Source organism: Solenopsis invicta, chromosome 16 (assembly GCF_016802725.1).
Source record: "Solenopsis invicta isolate M01_SB chromosome 16, UNIL_Sinv_3.0, whole genome shotgun sequence".
Lineage (NCBI taxonomy): Eukaryota > Metazoa > Arthropoda > Insecta > Hymenoptera > Formicidae > Solenopsis > Solenopsis invicta.
The window spans coordinates 9,034,587-9,054,473 of record NC_052679.1 but is presented as its reverse complement, the minus strand read 5'-3'; the positions used below and the strand labels follow the sequence as shown (position 1 = coordinate 9,054,473).

At 29.9% G+C, this 19,887-nt stretch overlaps 1 protein-coding gene across 3 annotated transcripts in view; it reads right to left on the bottom strand.

Annotated features, from left to right (window-relative positions):
• Positions 1–19,887, bottom strand: part of LOC105198542 (band 3 anion exchange protein) — a 103,764-nt gene that overhangs the window by 44,151 nt on the left and 39,726 nt on the right. The window lies entirely within an intron of this gene.

Below are 19,887 nucleotides of genomic sequence, written 5' to 3'. Positions count from 1 at the left end.
CTCAGTACATTTGGAATCGAATGCATTACAAGAATCGCGCACGGATGATTGACAAAGGCTAGCGAGCGCAACAAGTGTCAATCGACCGTGAAATCTGGGATACGAGAGCTCGAGTAGAACAGAGCAAAAAAAAGGGGAGCAAAAAAAAAGAAAAAAAAATACGCGTTAAGGGGAGGAGAGATTTCTGTAGGTGGGAAAGCTTAGCTGAATAGTAGGTATTTGGGTAGCGATGCAAGGGTGAGAATTGCCGGACCGAGTTGACCTCGTCTAGGCCTAGGTCATAAAGGTACAATCGATCATTGTTAGTAGAAGCGCGCGAGAAAGAGAAGAAAGAGATACGATGACTAACATAGCATTTAAAGAGAAAAATGATTGCAATTGCCATTTAATTATAATTCATAGTCATTTATAATGCCAACTATATACGAGTATTTATAGTTATAATCATTCAAATTATAGATTTGGTTAGTATTACTACGTAAATAGTAAGTCGAATGTTTAAAAGTTATATTTACTATAATTATGATTGTATTTACTATATAAAAATATTTATTTTACTTATGCCATCCATATCTTGATATTTTATTATATCGATATTTTAAAATCATAATAATTTATAGTAAAATTTTTTTTATAATTGGTACAACTATAAATAATTATAAAAGTTATTGTTGCTAACATTATAGCAGTAATTACAATAAAAATAGAAATTCTAACCATATATTTTACTACGCAATTATAATCGCAAATATATTGATGCGAACTTGGCACTCAACTTTATAGAAAACAAAAATAGTAGGGAAAAACGAAGAAGATAGGATGGCAAAGACAGGATAATCCTTATATCGCACGATTTGAATGCAAGAATCATAATCAAGCATACGCGCTAAATGTGGCCCTTCAAGGGTTGAAAGTTACATTCACGAGCCACCCAGCAAATAAAAATAAATTGATAGAAATGGATAGAAATAAATTCATTTTGATATTTTCCAATTTACGCTTCAGATTTTTCGAATTTATTTAAATCCAAAAAATAATATGAATTCGACATGATGAATAGCTCATTTTGTATTTCAATTCATTTGAATCCAAAAGTAATATAATATGTCCATCATGAATCCATCCGAATTCACAATAATAAATTTTATTTTGTATTTCAATCAATTTGAGTTCATTCGAATCCAAACATACTCGAATACTAACACGCAAATTAGAATAAATTAAACTAAATTGCAATATTCAATTTATTTGAATTTATTTTTGTTTACTGGGCAGGTTATTTGTCAATTATAATGTCAAAATAACGTCTTTGTCAACATTTTGATGTTATAATACCAACGTGTTACCTGAGTTTGAGATACAAATGAGAACAAAAACATAAAATTCTCTTTTGAATGACATAAACAAAATTTAAAAATCTTGTAGTTGAAAGTTGGTCATTTTTCAACCCCCCCCCCCTCCCCATCCCATTTTATCCCTTGAGATACAAACGATAATAAGTGGTACAAACAAGTACAAACAAACTATACTATTTTTAACAAATTAATGAATAAGGCCAGTGAGATGAGCAAAAAAAAATTTTTTTTACTATTAATATATCATTTTTATTTTCTATTAAGTTAGACGCCAAGTTTATATCGATAAATACTTTTCTCTCAGTGTACGGAAACAACAATTTTATTGAAGCATTTAAAAATTTTGATAGACATAAATTCGAAAATAATTACGTTTCATCTTTTAAACAATTATCTTGGATTCAAGCTAATCGATAAAATGTCAAAACTTTTATATCATTTTCGAGCGTGTCCGATCATTTTTAGAACTGTGGCTGACCCAATTATGATATACTTCACTAAAACCGTTCTTTTCAAGTAATATTATTTGAGACTAGTATAAGTAAAAATATAAAACAATTTTTTGATATTAAAAAGAACATAAGAAAGAACATGTTTTTTCCGTTGAAAGAATACAAATTTAATATTTTTCTGATTAGTACGGCATAATGACACAAGTCACAAATAAATTGTAAAGTATCTTTACAGATTGATTTACAGATGATTGATTAATTGCAAATTTGTTTATTAACAAAGAAAAAAGTGTTTTTTGTCTGTTAGTGTTGGAATACCATTTTGTTTTTTTTTTTTTAAATAATTCACAATCAGTAAGTATTAACGCGACATAATTCTCATGAACCATAGTTCAGAATGCTACAGAGCGCGTTTGTTAGTCATAAAGTTCTACCAATCACTGCACAGATAAAAGTTCATCGGGTATATAAAACAAACGTAATTTATAATCTTATAATTATATCTTGCGGAAGTTTGAAACATTATACATTTGTATGCAAAGCTTCATTATATTTCATTAGTCTTTCTGGAGAGAATTTTTCATCTCCAATAATATCTTTAAATCGAAAGCTGCCTCTTCGGATCTGGCAAAACGTTAGCCTCAACCTTAATTCGATTGATAAGGACGAAGTAATTTTATAAAATTCTGTAATACCTGAGAACGACTCCAAAGAGATTTATTAAAACGTTCATGATTGTTTATCTAATAAAAGAAAATAGTTTTAACTAGTGCTGCGCCTTTATAACTGTGCCTTCAGTTTTATTAGCCTTCAAGGAGCATTGTTTCGTAACTTATAATTTATTAAAGAAGAAAAAAGAAATGCGTTGGTGAGAGGGTAGCAGGGGAGGTGGCATAACAACCAATGTCATAAAAGGCATGCTTAAAAAGAAATTATTTAAAGATTTTTTTTTAAGTAATAATATATTTTTAAAATAATTTCTTTGCTGCTAGTAAGCATCATGCAAGATCCATAGGTTATAAGGTTGTAAAATCGTAAAAGCAGTCATAACGTTAGTAAATGCAAATGGCTCACGATCCTCTTCTGTACATAATATAATTTTATACAAGTATGTCGAATTCATACTCACATTACGTCATTAAATTCAATTATACTATTTGAAAGCCGCTTTCAAAGCCTTTAAGCTAGATTAAAGTTAAAAAAATAATATCTAACATGCTTTTCAAAATTATATAAGGAGTATATATCTGTAAAAATCTCTTCTACAAAACTGACATTCAGCTTTTATAAAAACAAAGTAAACGCTAATGATCAGTAACCATCCTACAATAGACTAATAAAATAATTTTAACTGTTTCTCTTAGAATTCAACAAGATAACATGGTATTTTTATCTTACACCTCTCTATCTCACACCTCTCTGTCTTTCCTTTACATATCTGAAAAAACAAAAAAAAACAATGTAGTTTTTTTTAATTAAAAAAAACTTATTTGCGGGATAAAAAATCTGGTTTTTTTTCTATTAACATGTCTAAGCGTAAGGTATAATTTTTTATTACATAATAGGATAAAGTTGCCGAAATCGCATCACGTTTGTCGTAAAAGCTTAAAACTAAGCAATTATGAAGGATATTTTTAATTTTTTACATCAAAATAAAGTACAACATTTCTTCTTTCATATTTACTTTTTCCAGAATTTTAAGTATTGTCATAAATTTTGAAATAACGATTTTTAAGAAGCTTTTACATAGTGCAATTTAGGCAACCGGTTTCTTAAATCGCATCATAGGTTAATATTACTTTTCCTGGGGTAAAGCAACACTTTTTCTGCTAGATTCTTTCTTCTCGGGCAAAAATGCGGTAAATAAGCATAACTTAATTAAAATTGGAAATAAATATCGTAAACTAAATATAATTTCCATCGATGTTATCATTTCGATAACTTTTTATTTAATAATATTGTAATAACATTGTTACATTATGGCAATATTGTTACAATGTATGCTCTGTATGATTATTATATTTGATTTTATATACATATAACGACGATCAAAGCAATAGTGCGATTTAAGAAACTAAAGCATTTTGTAAAACTTTATTTAATTAATTTACAAATAAAAGCACAAAGTTATTTGAACTTTGTAATTTAATTATAATAATATTGTTATCATTACAAATTATCAAAAGTTAGATTATTTATTTTACTCTTTTACAATCAAGCTGCAAAATGTGTCAAAAATAGCAGCAAAGTTATTATTTTTCTATAAATATGAATGACAAAATTTCTACTGTTCTTAACATGTTAAATTTAATAAGGGATGATGATAATGTATATGCAGTTCTCAAATAATCCCATAAAGAGTGTATAAGTATTGTGGTTAAATTTATACGCAAAGTGGTGCAATTTAAGATCCGGTGCGATATCGGCAACTTTACCCTATACTTGCAATTATCTTGTATTTATTCTCTTGCATTTCGAGTGACAAAGAAAAAAAGTCGCTTATCCACACAAGAGATTACTATGCATCGCTGACCATCGGAATTACTGAGTCCGTGATATAGATCGTCGATGCCAATGTTTCATCGACATTGGCATTATTACCTACACACCGCGGTTGCGTTGCGTGAGAGGCAATTAGATACGAGTTAGAACATTAGCTTTTCTATCATCAACCATGTCCGCTTTTTATTTTCCCGCTCGAGAGACGTGCGCTTCTCGCTTCCTACTCCAACCGACCTTGAACCTGAACCGCAGCCTCCCCAGTCACACCAGCAATGACCTTTCCTCCCAAATGCCGGCAGGCAAAATCGATAGAGAGTTTATTATTTAATGAACAAGAAAGGTATCGTTTCCTGCCGATAATCGTTCCTTGTCGATCAATTATGCAATTACAGCACGCGATTAAATACTGGCAATTAAATCTAGAAAAGTAAAGAAAGAGAAATACACATTCTTGTATGTTTTTACCAATATTACGTCTCGTCTTTAAACTTGTTTTTAATTATGATTTTTAACGTTTTAGAGAAAACGTTTTAGACGCTCGAATGTCCTTCATAAATATTTTTACATAATTATTTGTTTCTCATGTTTTCCTGATATTTTCGCAATGTTTGGCACTTAAATGTTTTTTGTTCTAATTTTTACAGAGGCATGGACGCAATAGCTTGTTCGTTGATTGGCTATGAATGTAAATATTAGAATATAGAATTTATTTCAGCTTGCAAACCAAGAAAGGACTTGATTTACATTGTTTAGGGAAGAGTTGTTGAATGCGTACCACTTATAAGTCGTTTTTAATATATTTCCTATTTGATATACTGATTTGTATACAAATAAACATTGTGAAAATTATTGAAAATTGTGTGCTTGATGATTCAGGTGTAAGTATTTATTATTGCGATGTTTTCAACATTTCATCAATAACAAATTAATTATTCATTATTCAGAATTAATTATTCATTTACAAGCTTTTTTGTAGCATGCTATAAAGACAACCGGTTGCCTAAATCCTGTATCTCCTAAATCGTATCGTCTTTCAAAGTATCAAATTTATAAATTAAAATAAATGACAAAATAAGAAATCATTAACCAATATTTTATTAGAGGAAAATCTACGATACTAGCACAGCACTTCGTTCTCAGGTAATATTTTTTAAACAAAAGCTAAAAATAAAAAAAACAATAAGTTTAAAATTCGTATCGATAAAAATGTCAAGCATAAATATAAGTCGGCCTATCGGTCACAGCAAATCTTAGTATTGAATAATAATTTTTACACTCTTCGGCTTATGCGAACTACGTGCCGCATTTTCGTCAGATTTAAGATGCGTTTCGTTTTATGCATGATACATAATGCATCCTTGTTTAACATTAGTTGAACAAGGATAAGCAATGCATCGCACGCATTATGCGAGAAATGCATATACTTTCATCAAAATACAGTTATTGCATGATGTCGCAATAAGTAATTTTAGTAAATTGACAAACAATTTAATACTTTCGATACTCAGACAACTTCAACAACTTAAGGTTTTTAGATTGTTGAATGCAAATCTAATGTCAAAATAACGGATTCAATATGGCAAATGTAAAAACTAAACAATCTCCAAATTATTGCAAAAATTTATGTATAGAAGTCTTTCACGTTGAATGCGAATCCGATATCTAAATTGACAAATTCAAAATAAAAAATAAAAATTAAATCACGTTGAAATAAATTTAATTGAAAGCCAGTTGGTAAATTGTCAATGATCAAATTCGCAATTGTCACAATTCATTACCTTTAATCATGAATATTTTATTAACTATAGGCGATACCAAAAATTCTTTTTGAAGGTTGAAAGTCCTAACTACATACTTAATTTTGATTGCAGTTCTCCAACACGTCACATTTCGTAGTTACAATATGACAAAATACGTAAAAGTAACTCTTTATGCAACTTCAATTGCAAATTTCTTAAAATTATGACGTGATGGAGCAACTTGGACAGCAAATTCGTATCCAGCAGCCAAAAAACAGCAACAGAAAACGGCTAGTTTCGTTCCGGGTTCTTTTTTGTACCACTGTGTTATATATAGTTAAGTTATGGTTATCATATCAATTTCCCTTCACAATCAGTGTAAAATATTGAGGAGACATGATTTAAGCAATTAATACACTTTTAGCAATTTTCCCCTGACTTATTCATACATATTCATCCATCCTTTATTCCTAAAAGAGAAAAGGGTATTATGGCTACCCCAATTATCTCCGTTATTAGGTAACAAATTCCAACAATTATTGCTTATAGAATTATTCGTTTAGTATCCCGCCGCTTTTTAATAACACTAATATGCCAATACACAATAGCTAACAATTGTTATAAGGCATTTTTACTTTTGAGCACTTCTAAACTTTTTCAAGATATACTTTTAACCTTTAATTACATACACTTTCTCATTATTCTTAAACTTCCTTAGTAGCACCGTACATTGGCTTTACATTGGTTAACATTGGCGAAACATTGGTTATGTTGGGAATACATTGACCAATGTTTTCCAATAAAGAGTCAATATTGCTCATAGAATTAATTGCACATGTACTTGTAATATTACTCGCCAATTAATATACAATATTGCACCTACATTGGAAGTGCATTGCCCAAGATTTGCCAATCAAAAGCGAATATTGTTTCTTAAAGAAACGGTAATGTGCTGCCAATGTTACGAGTCAATAATTGTATTGTAAATATTATCGATAGACGAAACAGATCCATAAATGAAGAAACTTCGATCTACATCCAAATAAGCAAACAATTTTTTTCAATTGTTTAAAAATATTTTTTTATAAAAATTTTTTTATATTTAATTTAATTATTGTATTATATTGACATACATTTTCTAATTGCATTCTTACTCAAACAAATAACAGAAAAGTTATTTTAGATACTATTCCGCATTTGTAAAATTAGTAAAAAAACCTATAATTTTATATTTGTTTATATAAATAATGTGCTTTAATTATACATATTCCATTTTTTCGATAACATATATTGACCTGATCTACCAGTTATATACACGTATCAACACTAAGTGTTCACAGGTCATCACGAGGGATCAGTTCGCAGCGATCACACAGATCAAGCAACGTTCACAGCAACTTGGATGGGTGACCGCTTGGTTCCGAAAAAAAATTCGACTAATATTGCAACTCCAATGTTGGTTAAATAAGACAAAGTGTCAACCTTTTAATATTGGACCAATGTTGAAAATCCAATGCACAACCAATATATAATACTGTATTTATATTTTTTGTCAATATTGAACCAATATTGCAATTCCAATATTGGTTAAATAAGGGTCGATATCATACTTTGCAATATTGGACCAATATTGAAAATCAATTCACACCCAATATAGAATATTGGGTTTACATTATTTCCCAATATTGGACCAATATTTTGTGCTACTAGGGTTGAGTGTATTATCACAAAAATACATACATTCGAGTGTTTTTTGGTTATTTAACTTTTTATTCGACCGTATACATTTCGAATTATACCAAGTTAAAACAATAACATGAATTTTGTTAATATAGTTTTCTTAAACGAAATTTTTATATCAAAATGTTCCTTCAATAAATCGATTATTATTCTAAAGGGTGATGTTCAGGAACATTAGAGATATTATTTTATATTTGTTGTTTAAAGTTAAACAAAGATAAAATAATATTTTTTATGATATCTCTAAAGTCTTTAAAAGCAGAGAAATTTTAAATTAGGAAAATTCTGAATGATGGAAAATTAAAGATATATAATTTTGTAAAAAAACTGTGTTTCTTTAAACTAATTTGATTTCTAAAAAGTTATTTTTGGGGTAGTCATATTACCACCACTTTTTTTCTTCCACCGATTATGCAGTGCATCACATTTTTATAAATCACGTCCTAAGTAATAAATATTTTATTACTTTAAGTCTAAAATTTGTTAAACAACACTTTGACGAATATAATCGTTCCAGGTTTAATATAAAACATTGATTATAAACAAAGTTATTCAATAAAATGAAAATGGATGCCATATTACCCTTTTCTCCTCTATTAATTAATTAAAATTTAACAACTGATATAACATCATTGTGCTTATATCTTTCAATTTCTCCTCTCCTCTCTAACATCCTTTACATCTAAATATTTTATCCTTACCTCCTTATTACTTTTAATGTAATTTTTAATTACAATAATAGACCCCGAAGTGTAATACTCTCAAATTGTCAAGTAATCAACTATTAATAAGACTAATAAGAGTAACCGCGGTTGTTGGTGCATAAAATTAACAATTATATTAATTTAAAAACGGACGTTTCGACTTAAGAGAAAAGAAATTGTAGCCGAAGATAACTCAAAGCTGAGTCAAAACGTCCGTTTTTAAATTAATAAAATTGTTAATTCTACGTACCAACAGCGGTTACTTTTATTAGCTTATTAATAGTTGATTATTTAATCTAATTTTCTTTCCTTGTTTTACATTATTTATTCGCTTCCTCCCTATTATCATCTCTTACAATGGACATGTCACAACTGTTCAAAGCTAATTTGATTCTTCTTGAAATATGTTGTTAAACAAAAAAATCTAAGAAACACGTATTTTTTCACACGTGCGGAATCTCATGTTTAGGTGAAACATCCCTTTAAAAAAAAAAAAAAAAACGGTATTTCTTTTTCGGGGCGAATATCGTCGAAAGTATAAAAGATAGAAAAAACATTTTTTAAACAACAGTTGTACAATTTAAGGAGTACTTTAAAGTTATAAAGAACAAATTCGATATTTGCTCCGAAAAAAAATCGTTTTTATAAAAGTTATTTTAACTTAACTTTTGACTTAAAGTTTAGAGTGGACCTTTTGGGACATACAAACGTGTCAAATTAGGCATTTTATTTTTTACTGTGTAATCAGTCTCTTATTATCTCATTGTCTTCGTAATCCTATAAATATATTTAATAAAATTCGAGATTTATTGTTTATATTTTATATATGAAACATTTCTCGGTATGACTTCAATTAAGTCATCCGACACGTCCGTTAAAAGTGAAATAGTTTTTATCATATTAAATTGTCGCGCATTAAAGGGTGAAATTTTCGAGATCGGTTTTCTTCAACTTGAAGGCGCACGCGATTTCGCAGACTTCCGCACCCGTGAACATGTCAGATTGGCGTAGTCAATCCAGCGCGACAAGTTAAACGAACATCCGACCTTGAATTTGATTAGGAAACGAAGAGCGACTGACCGCGACAGAATACGTAAGAGATAGAGATAAAGGAGAGGAAAGACACAAAACCTTTCAAATTGTTCGTTTCCTTCTCCTTATACCAAGAGATCTTTCGCTTGTCATTATGTTTCTTCATGTTCTAAACACTAGCGTTTTAAACCAACACTGCAGACACAACAGTGGCAATTGTATATCCCGCATCTATGTATATGCAAATGAATCATTTTTCGATATTCTATCGGCCGTAATACCGCAAGCGATAGCAAAATCCCAACAATTGTTAACTGAAGAAAATATTGAAGAATTGATGGCCAATATAAAGTCCATACACTGAGAGAAAAAATAGTTGCAATTACCATAATTTAATTGTAATTTAAAGTCATTTTCGATGCCAACTATATACAGGGTGTCCGGAAAATTGCTACAAATATTTCGGGACGTGATTTGGTATTCCAAAAGAAAGAAAAAAAGCTATATAAACATAGGTCCGGAAATAAGTCGTTTCCGAGTTATGGCCACTCGTGGATTCCAAGAAATAAGGACGGATCCAAATGTTTTTCACAGAGTTCGAAATTTCTTTGATAGGAGAATAAAGACCTGCATTCGTGCTGAAGGTGGTCATTTTGAACACCTTATTTAATTCGATTTAAAAATAATGTGTTAAAAAATAATGTAATTACAAATATTAAATAATTAAAAAAAAATTAAAAAATAAAAATGATTAATTAAATAAAAAAATAATAAAATTCGAAAAGTAAAAAAATAAGAAATAAAAATAAAAAAATTAAAAATTTAATAAAAAAATTTAAGAAGAAACGCGGACTATAAAATACGATTTTTTTAACATCAAAATGGCTATAACTCGGATACGATTTATTTCCGGACCTATGTTTATATAGCTTTTATTCCTTCTTTTAAGGTCCCAAATCACGTGCCGAAATATTCGTAGCGATTTTCCGGACACCCTGTATTTATACTTATATTTTTGATCTTATTGCCAATATAATACCTATATATTTATAGTTGTTTTAACCATGCAAATTATTATTACTATGTAAATAATAAGTGCACGTTTAAAAAATATTTATATTTACCATAATTATAATTATTATAAAAACGTAAATTTATTTTACTTTACCATTCGTATCTTAATATTGTACTATATTAATATTTGCAATTATTATAATTTATAGTCAAGTTTTTACAGGTGGTAGAAATATTAAGTTTAAATATAAGGTTATTATTACTAATACTCCTTAACAGCACAAGATATCGAACGAATATTGTGATATTTTACAAATATACGCACAATATCACGATATTGTGCGAATGTTCGTACAATATTTAGAATATTCTAGAATATTCATATGATATCTTGTGCTGTTAGGGATAGCAATAACTAAAAATAAAGCTCCTAATCATAATTTAATCATTATTTTACTTTTTCATTGGACGGCAATAACAAGGAAACCTCTTGAAGTTTCAAAAATCTCCGATTTTAATGAAACTTTACATACATTTAGGTAACAGAATTAAATAATTTTAAAAAATATCAATCGCGTCAAATATACAGGGTGAAATCATCCTTTTTGAATATAACGGTTTTCTGCTTTTTCTGTTATATCTCGAAAACTATTCTAAATATCAAAAAAATGTTTTATACAACAGATTTACAATAAAATTACCTCTATTCATTTATGTTAATAACATTTTTAAAAAATAACTATTTTTTAAAATTAAAAAAAAAATAATTAAAAAAATGTTATTAACGTGAATAAATAGAGAAAATTTTATTGTAAATCTTTTGTATAAAACATTTTTTGATATCTCGAATAGTTTTCGAGATATAACGGAAAAAGCTGAAAACCGCTATACATAAGAGATGATTTCACCCCTTGAAACTGTATATTCGTCGCAACTGATATTTTCTAAAATCATCTAATTATGTTACCTAAATGTGTGTAAAGTTTTATTAAAATCGAGTCTGACACTTCGAGAGCTTTCCTTGTAAGGCGCACTCAGCGCGTTTTGTACTAAAACCGACACTGTCGGTTGGAGCTCGTGCCAAATATCTGCATTTAGTGCGCACTGCGTGCGTACCGATTCAGCCAGTAAAATACGCTATGAGATTGAATTGGAATTTGACCAATTAAAACAAAATTCACTAAACTTTAGATTATTTTTCTTTCTTCCGGTTGGTTGAACTCCAATCCAAGCTCAATTTCAATCTTTAATCTAATACGGGCTTAAGATGCTTCGTCGAGTGATACATAATGTAATTTGAAAATTGTTCAACTTATAGAATAAATCGCTAAGTGAGACTTGGCACAATCGTTGCGTAACAAAGTGAACGACTTTTTTTGTCCGCGCATGTTGGAAAGAAATGGGAGCGCGTTCTAAAGCCCCTTCTACAATTACGTAAACGTGATCGTAAGTGGTTGTAAGACGCAGTTGTAAGCCGCTGTTACAGTTGTAAAATACGTTGTAGGATATGGTTGAACGTCATCTTCCAATTTTACAACAGTGTGGGTTGTAAGAGCGAACCAATCAAAATGTTCAGAGGACTGTCACGTGTCCACGCCGCTATCGTTCATAAGACGGGTCTTTACCTTATTGTAGATTAACCTTGTTGTATAACGTTCTATTAGCATTTTCAAGTGCAGTTGGTTCTAATCCGGTTCATGGCGGATTATTAACGTCGCATGCTCTATTTTAAGTTTTTATTGGATGATTTTAGCATCTAACTGGTTGGGTTAAAACCCACTGTACTTAAAGACGCCATATAATTCCTACAACTACGTTTATGCAATTGTAAAATGGGCTTTATACGCTGCAATACGTTATTGCGAAAAGTAGTCTCCCCTACCTTTGGGATTCTTGCGGACATAGAAGAAATTTCTCTCTCTTTCTCTTAAGGATCAACGCGCTTCGACATGTACGAGCCACCTGTACACTGACAATGCCAGCAACGATCAAGTTGTGAGATAACGAAGACACGATTGACACCGCTCTTGATAATCGAATTTGCGGCTTCCGACCTTGCGTAAGCGCTTGAATGGCACGCGTCGGCAAACTCGTTAACGTTTTAAAATCCCGCTCGATGCGAGACAAAACGAGACCGTGTTAATGGAGAAGTGCCGAGTAAAGCAGTCTATTATTCCCGGAATTCATTCTTCCGTCATTCGTTCTTGGATTACAGTTTAACATCTAAAAAAGAAAAAGATAGAGAAAAGAGGACACGTCGAATCGAATTTCCGGACGTTTCGTCCAATTTGCGTTTCTATTAGGTGACTTCCTGCTCCGCGGGGGGCGAAAGAGGGGCGACACTTCGCTGTTCGATCGCTCCATCCAGGTCAGCAGGACGAAACTAATCGCGGCCTTTCACGAATCGAAAAATCAGTATCGCTCTGGAACTCGCTGGGACTTCATTAAAAACGGCAAATTTTGATAACATTTCATATAGGAGGATCAGATACGTAAGTGGTAAAGATCAGGAGTTTGCAATCAATTTGATTCTAATACGATTATTAACGTTTCATGCCGGATCAATTTTATTACATGATTTGTCCATCACGCCGTGTAAGTCACTGATGATCCGCGCAGTATAATTATTATATTTGTAAAATAAAATATATTGCACAATAATTGAAAAATTACAAAAAATATAAGAGAAAAGCTATGAATATTGATATATCATTTTATCTTCGAATATTTTTTTGAAAAAAAGCTAAAGATAAAATTTTAAAAACATAAATACAAATTAGAAAGTGTCCTCTATCAGATGATTTAGTACTTTATATTGTTATAATACTGTTTCGTACTTTGTAATAATTGTTTTTGCAGCATAATCCAAAAAAGGCGTCTGAGCCCCAAAATTGACACAGGAAATAATAGCAGAATTCGGACACGGCTTCCTAGGAAAGAAATTAACCATAAAATAAATTGATAAACTGAGTAATAAAATATATGTTTTATATATTAAACAACAAAAATTATAAAATTAAAAGGCTAGAATTGAACTCTTCCACTTCATACATTTATTTGATGTTTTATTAGTGTATATATGAATCTGCTGTGTCCAATGATATTTTTCCTACTTTAAAATGTTAAAGAAAATATGAAAAAATTCATGAAACATCTGCCAACATTATAATTTTTAGTTTATATCGAGGGGGAATTCACAACCCAAAATTTTGTACACCAATGCCGATTTTTGGCATTGCTGTAAAACACTGCCGACATTTTTGTACACTGCCGACAATGCTTATTGTTAGTCAATGCCTACAATGCCGTCAATCCTATATTAAAATTAAGGCAATGCCATGCAATTATGAACACTACCGCGTGCCCATTATCATACGCCAATGCCTGCACAAGAATTCTAAAGCTTTCCCGAAGTATTCAAAATTTTTGTGCTCAACTCCATGATCGAAAAACCGACTCTGAAGTGAGCTCACCACTCCCCAACCACTGACGACAATGCCGTCAATATTATAGGTCACTGCCTACTTTTTTCGGCAGTCCACTGCCGAAATTTTGTACACCAATGCCGGCTGTGAATTTCCCCTCGGTTTATATATTATCACAAAAAGGTGTACCGCGGTTTACACTGTACAGCAATTTTATGTTTTAAACTATGAAGAAAATATAAAAAAAAATATTAATTCCGTGAGTCACGATGTTGCAATCAGTTTTTCGATTTAAAATATCAAATATTATACTATCACTACAATTTTTTGTAGTGATTACATATTTGTAGTGACTACATATTTCTTACTTTATATGAAAATGATTGATTAAAATCGGTCGATTCCTATCGGAAAAGTGCAATTGCATTGATACTCGATTTCTTGATGTTTATTGTTGTCGCTTTTCCTTGATGCTGATTGGTTTTCATTCAGCGCTTACTTCGTGAGCGACTGTTATTACGGAGATCGCATATTTTGACTATGTGTATTGAGGAGTTTATAATGATTCATATGAAAAATTATATTAAAAATTTTGTAACGTGCGCGTAGCCAACACCATAGACAAGGCCTCTCTATTGAAATCGTGATGTCATCACTAGTAGGCCATTTCTAGCTATTTTCAAGTATCAAGTATAACGACAAAATGTCAAGTTAACTCTACAAATTTTCAATACCAATGTTGTTACGGCGCTGCGTGAACTTGGCAAATAGCTAGAAAATAGCTAGAAATGGCCTACTAGTGACGTCACGATTTCAGTGGAGATGCCTTGTCTATAAGTGGTGTTGGCGTAGCGCACGCCTGTTTTGTCTAGTGTTCCTGTTGTGACGAAAAGTTGTTATGAAATAATTATTTTCAAAAATACAAAAATATTAAATATAAATATTACTTTTTTCTTTTTATTTTATAAAAATGGAAATTTTTATTTTATCAGATGTAGTCAAATATCGTTATATAGAGTGTCCTCGAATCATTGGTATATACATCCCTTTTATAATAAAGATATTATAGTACTTTTTAATTAACTAATTGTTGATTCGGATTACACATATAAAAAATAAATTTTTGTCGCATTTTTGTCTCAACATTTTTTCTAAAAATATCTTCATTAATTTTATTCGAGTATATTTTTTCTTCATATTTACTTTTAAAATCAATTTAAGACTAATGAAGGTATTTCCAGAAAAAATTTTGAGACAAAAATTTCTTTTTTTGCGTGTAGTCTGATTCTGTAATAAAAAGTACATTTAAAAAATTTAACGTCCATTTTTTATGGAAACTGGAAGTTGGAAAAATCACTATTTGATAGAGCGTTACACCTGATTTAACTATCATCAAATTTTTTAAAAGATTTTTTATAAAAATCAATTTCTTTCATTTTAAAAGAGTTGTATAAATGATCTGAAACACTGTGTATTAATAAAAAAATGTTTAATTAATAATTAAATAAATATTAATAAATGTATTATAAAAATATTAAATTTGTAAAATAATTTTATTAAGTTCAATTTTTTATTAATTTAATAATTAACACTTACTAACCATCGTAATTTTTTGTTCCTCACTAGCCATCGAGGGATAACTAGCGTTTTACGCTTCTATTAAAGAATATACCGTAATGTGATAATTTTCAATCATAATTTTACAATTAATTTCAACCTTCTAATATACGATTAAAAAGTTAAATGACAATAACAATTGGTAAAACTATGTAATTTTGGCAAACATGTGAACAAAGCAAATTCACGATAATTTTTGAAAAATTATAACTTTCTTTAAAATCATCATAGAGAATTGATTCGATAAAATCGATAAAAATTAAAATTAAAGAATCATATTTTTATAAAAAATATTATTCCATTGAGTTGAATTTATAATTTAATATTAATTTTGCAGTATAAATAATGCTTACTTTTATGATATAAAATTAGCAAATAATATGGGATTTTCAATAATTATAGCTTCAGTTCTGTGAGTTTAACGAATTTTAATACAAATTTAGTGTTGAAAAGTAAAAATTACATCTTCATATACATATGATGCAACATTTCTATAATAACATAAAAATCAGATATTTTTATTAATAAAAAGTTAAAAACTAAATATTGCGCAAATATATTGATAAAATAAGATATTATAAAAAATAAAAAATGTTTTTGAAAATTATTATTCGAATTTTAACATTTTCATCAGCCAAGGTGAGGTCAATCGTGCACTGTGAATTTTTCACACCGACTTAAATATTTAAATAGCAATTAAAAAGTTGTCCCATTAACTATTGCGGCGCTATATTCCCTTACCAATGAAGTTTTTTTAGTCGGGGTATAGGCGCGTGTAGCATTGTAGTTGAATATTATTTATTATAATACTTACGACGTGATTTATAAAAATGTGACGCAATGCATATTAGGTGGAAGAAAAAAGTGATGATAATATGGCTAGCCTACAAATAATTGTCTAAAAATCGGATTAGTTAAAAAAACACAGTATTTTGTATATTTTTGTAAATTGTATATTTTTAATTTTCCATCGTTTAGAATATTCCTGATTTCAAATTTTCCCGCGTTTAAAGACATTAGAGATATCCTGAGTAATATTATTTTATCTCTGTTTAACTTTAAATAACAAATCTAAAATGATATCTCTAATGTTTCTAAACATCACCCTTTAGAATAATAATCGAAGAAATATTTGGATATAAAAATTTCGTTTAAAAAACCATATTAACAAAATTCTATGTTATTATTTAACTCTGCATAACTCGAAATGTGTATGTACAACTGAACAAAAAGTTAAATGACAAAAAAAAACACTCGAGTATACATTCGTGTGATAATATGCTTAACTTTAAAAACAATGAGAAAGTATGTGAAATTAAGTGTTAAAGTGACCCTTGAAAACGCTTAAAAGTGTTCAAAAGTAAAAATGCCTTATAACAATTATTAGTTATTGTGTATATGTTAGTTATTGTGTTAGCATATTAGCGCCATTAAAAACGGCAGACTACTATTATATAATTCCAAACAAGTATTTGAACTCGTCACCTAATAACAGAGGTAATGGGGAAGCCATAATGTCCACAGGAACCACATATAATATATAATATCCTTTTCTGCTCTACTATTCCTGCTTCATGACTGTTTCAAGTACGACGTATATGCGACGCACAGTTTAAATTGGAAATTGTAAAAATTAAAAATATTGTTCGACACCAAGAACCGCTGTAACTGACATAGGTCCTCTTATTCTCGCGTTTTAAGATTTTCTTCCTACACGATTCTAAACCAGTTTAAACTACTAAATTTGTCAATTATTTCATAATTTCATAAATGACAAAATTGAATTTTACAAAAATAAAGAAATCTAAAAGACAGTTATTCAAAATAAAGGATTGTCCTTTGGAATAAAGAACGTACGGTCACTGTAAACATAGATCACTGATGGTCCATGCGGCACGGAACATGATTCGCGGGGATAAATGCATCTGGATTCGATTTCCCTCAAGCTTACGTAACTGTACGCGTCTTCTTGACGACATCCGATCGGTGTTCATCGCAAGCGCGGAATTAACAGCTCTCCAATACTATAAAGAATTGCGATACGCGAGTATAGCGGTGCAGCGGTTGCAACGTGGAAGTCCCAGCGACTTTCCTTCCGATCGAAGTCACGTGCTGCCGCGCCGTTTCTAACCAACGTGTCGTGCGATCCGCGCGCACCGCGCACGGTGTCAAATGGTTATTGACCCGTGACCGTCAACAATCAGGCCAATCAGTCCTCGAGGTCGTCCCGCTTTTACGAGTCCACGTCGAAGTCAGGGAGACAACCTACGATGAAACGCCGATAATTTGCACGCCATTTCGCAGAGCGGGTCCCTGCTCCCTCGTATACACATACCACGCGCAACTCATTTCGCATGCACGAATGCAATACGGATCGTGACTCATTCGAAAACCTCATTACATCTGCTTACGTTCGATTCAAGCGATAACACATAGGGAAAACACGATCGAATTTGTTTATGTAGCCCTGTCGGCATTATCTTTTACTGGAGATATAAAAGACAATGCATCGCTTCGAAATGCTGATAAAATAATAAATGATGCAAAAATTACTGTTTTTAATGTTACCATTTTTATAATGTCTTTATAATGATTTATTTTAGGTTCAATTTGTAATTGCCGGTCTACAATAAGTGCACCCAAAGAAAAGTTACGTTCAACTTGATGAAATTGTTTCTTTAACTTGATTGTTTTAAGTTGAAGTGAAAATACCTTTGAGAAAAATAAAAATTTATTTGACTTCAGGAAATAACGTTATTAACCTTTTTAAAAGAAAATTAATTATTTGTTCAAATTACTAATTTAATTTAAACAAATAATTATTTAATTCAAAAATAGAATTGATAAAAATGTAAAAAATAATTTAATTGTTCTAGTTTTAAAAATAAATTTCTTTCATTTAAATAAAATTTGAGTTGCACAACTAAATTGTTTCTTTAATTCTAATAAAAAAAACAATCAAAAAATTTCTTCAAGTCAAAGAAACTTTTCTTTAACCGTATACCAATACACGAATTTCTTTGGGTCAAACAAATATTTTTTTACTCAAAAAAAAAACCTTTTTCTGGGTGTGTACGAAATCTTAAGCCGTAAGAAATTGATCAATCAATTCAATTCTTTTTTTCACGTTTGACTGTGATTGATCGATTTTTTATGGTTTAAAGCTTGCTACACTTATTACAGATCAGACTAAAACAAAGTGTCCTGAAGCAAATTGGACTAGAAAATAACAGATTGTATGTGCCTTTAGAAAACACTTGAAATTTTCAAGTTTGTCTTCAATAACAGAAAATTCCTATACTTTTAACAAATTTTGTGTTACATAAAAAATTAATTTTTTCTAATAATCCACATAAAATCCCCCAAAAATATGCTAATACTAATGCTAATAACGACACAAAATTTTTAAATAATATTTATTTTAATTTGTTAGATAAAATTGGAAATAATAATTTCAGGAGATAGAAATAATCTAGTTGAAAATAAATATAAAAATTAGGTAATGAAACAAAGGATATGCGAATCACACGCGGTCACAGCTTCCTGCATGATTTAACTCATGTCCATCTGGCTGAACAACCTTGTTAGACATTATGGAGATGACCACACGGCTCGCCATTGTTTTGTTCTCGTTGTCGTATACAACCAGTGCTACGTAAATTTAAAAAGGTTTTTATCAAGTTTGCCGTCTTATGACCACTACTTGATAGCAATGTTATATTAGCATATTAATTTCGTTAATTATTAACCATCGTTGATAATGACTTCAAAAAAATTATAACATTTTCTTTTTCTTTGTACAATAATTTTTAGAATCAATTTATACAAATATTGTAATTTAATTTTTTTAGCTTAAAACAACACCAACAAAACAAATTAAATTGATTATAATCTGTCAAATTTGGACTTTACATTTAACAAAAATGGGAATTTGGAAGCTAAGCCACTTAAAAAACGCACAATATGGAATTTACACATTGGTCACTCAGAAAATTGAAAGGACTATGTAATGTTGCATCGAGAGTCTATATGTTGAACTCAAACAGCTTACTCTCCGCATGAGCCGAAAAAGTAACTTATATATACATATATTTTTTGTTATTAGTATTATGTACCATCAACGTGTTTAATTAATTGAATTATTTGCATCTTTAGTTTGCTTGTACCTGGCCTTTAACATTGATATTATTTTATGATAATATTAAAGAAGAAGAAGGTAATATGGCACCCATTTTTATTTTATTAAATAATTTTGTTTATAATTAATATTTTCTATCAAAATTTGAACAATTACTTTCGTCAAAATA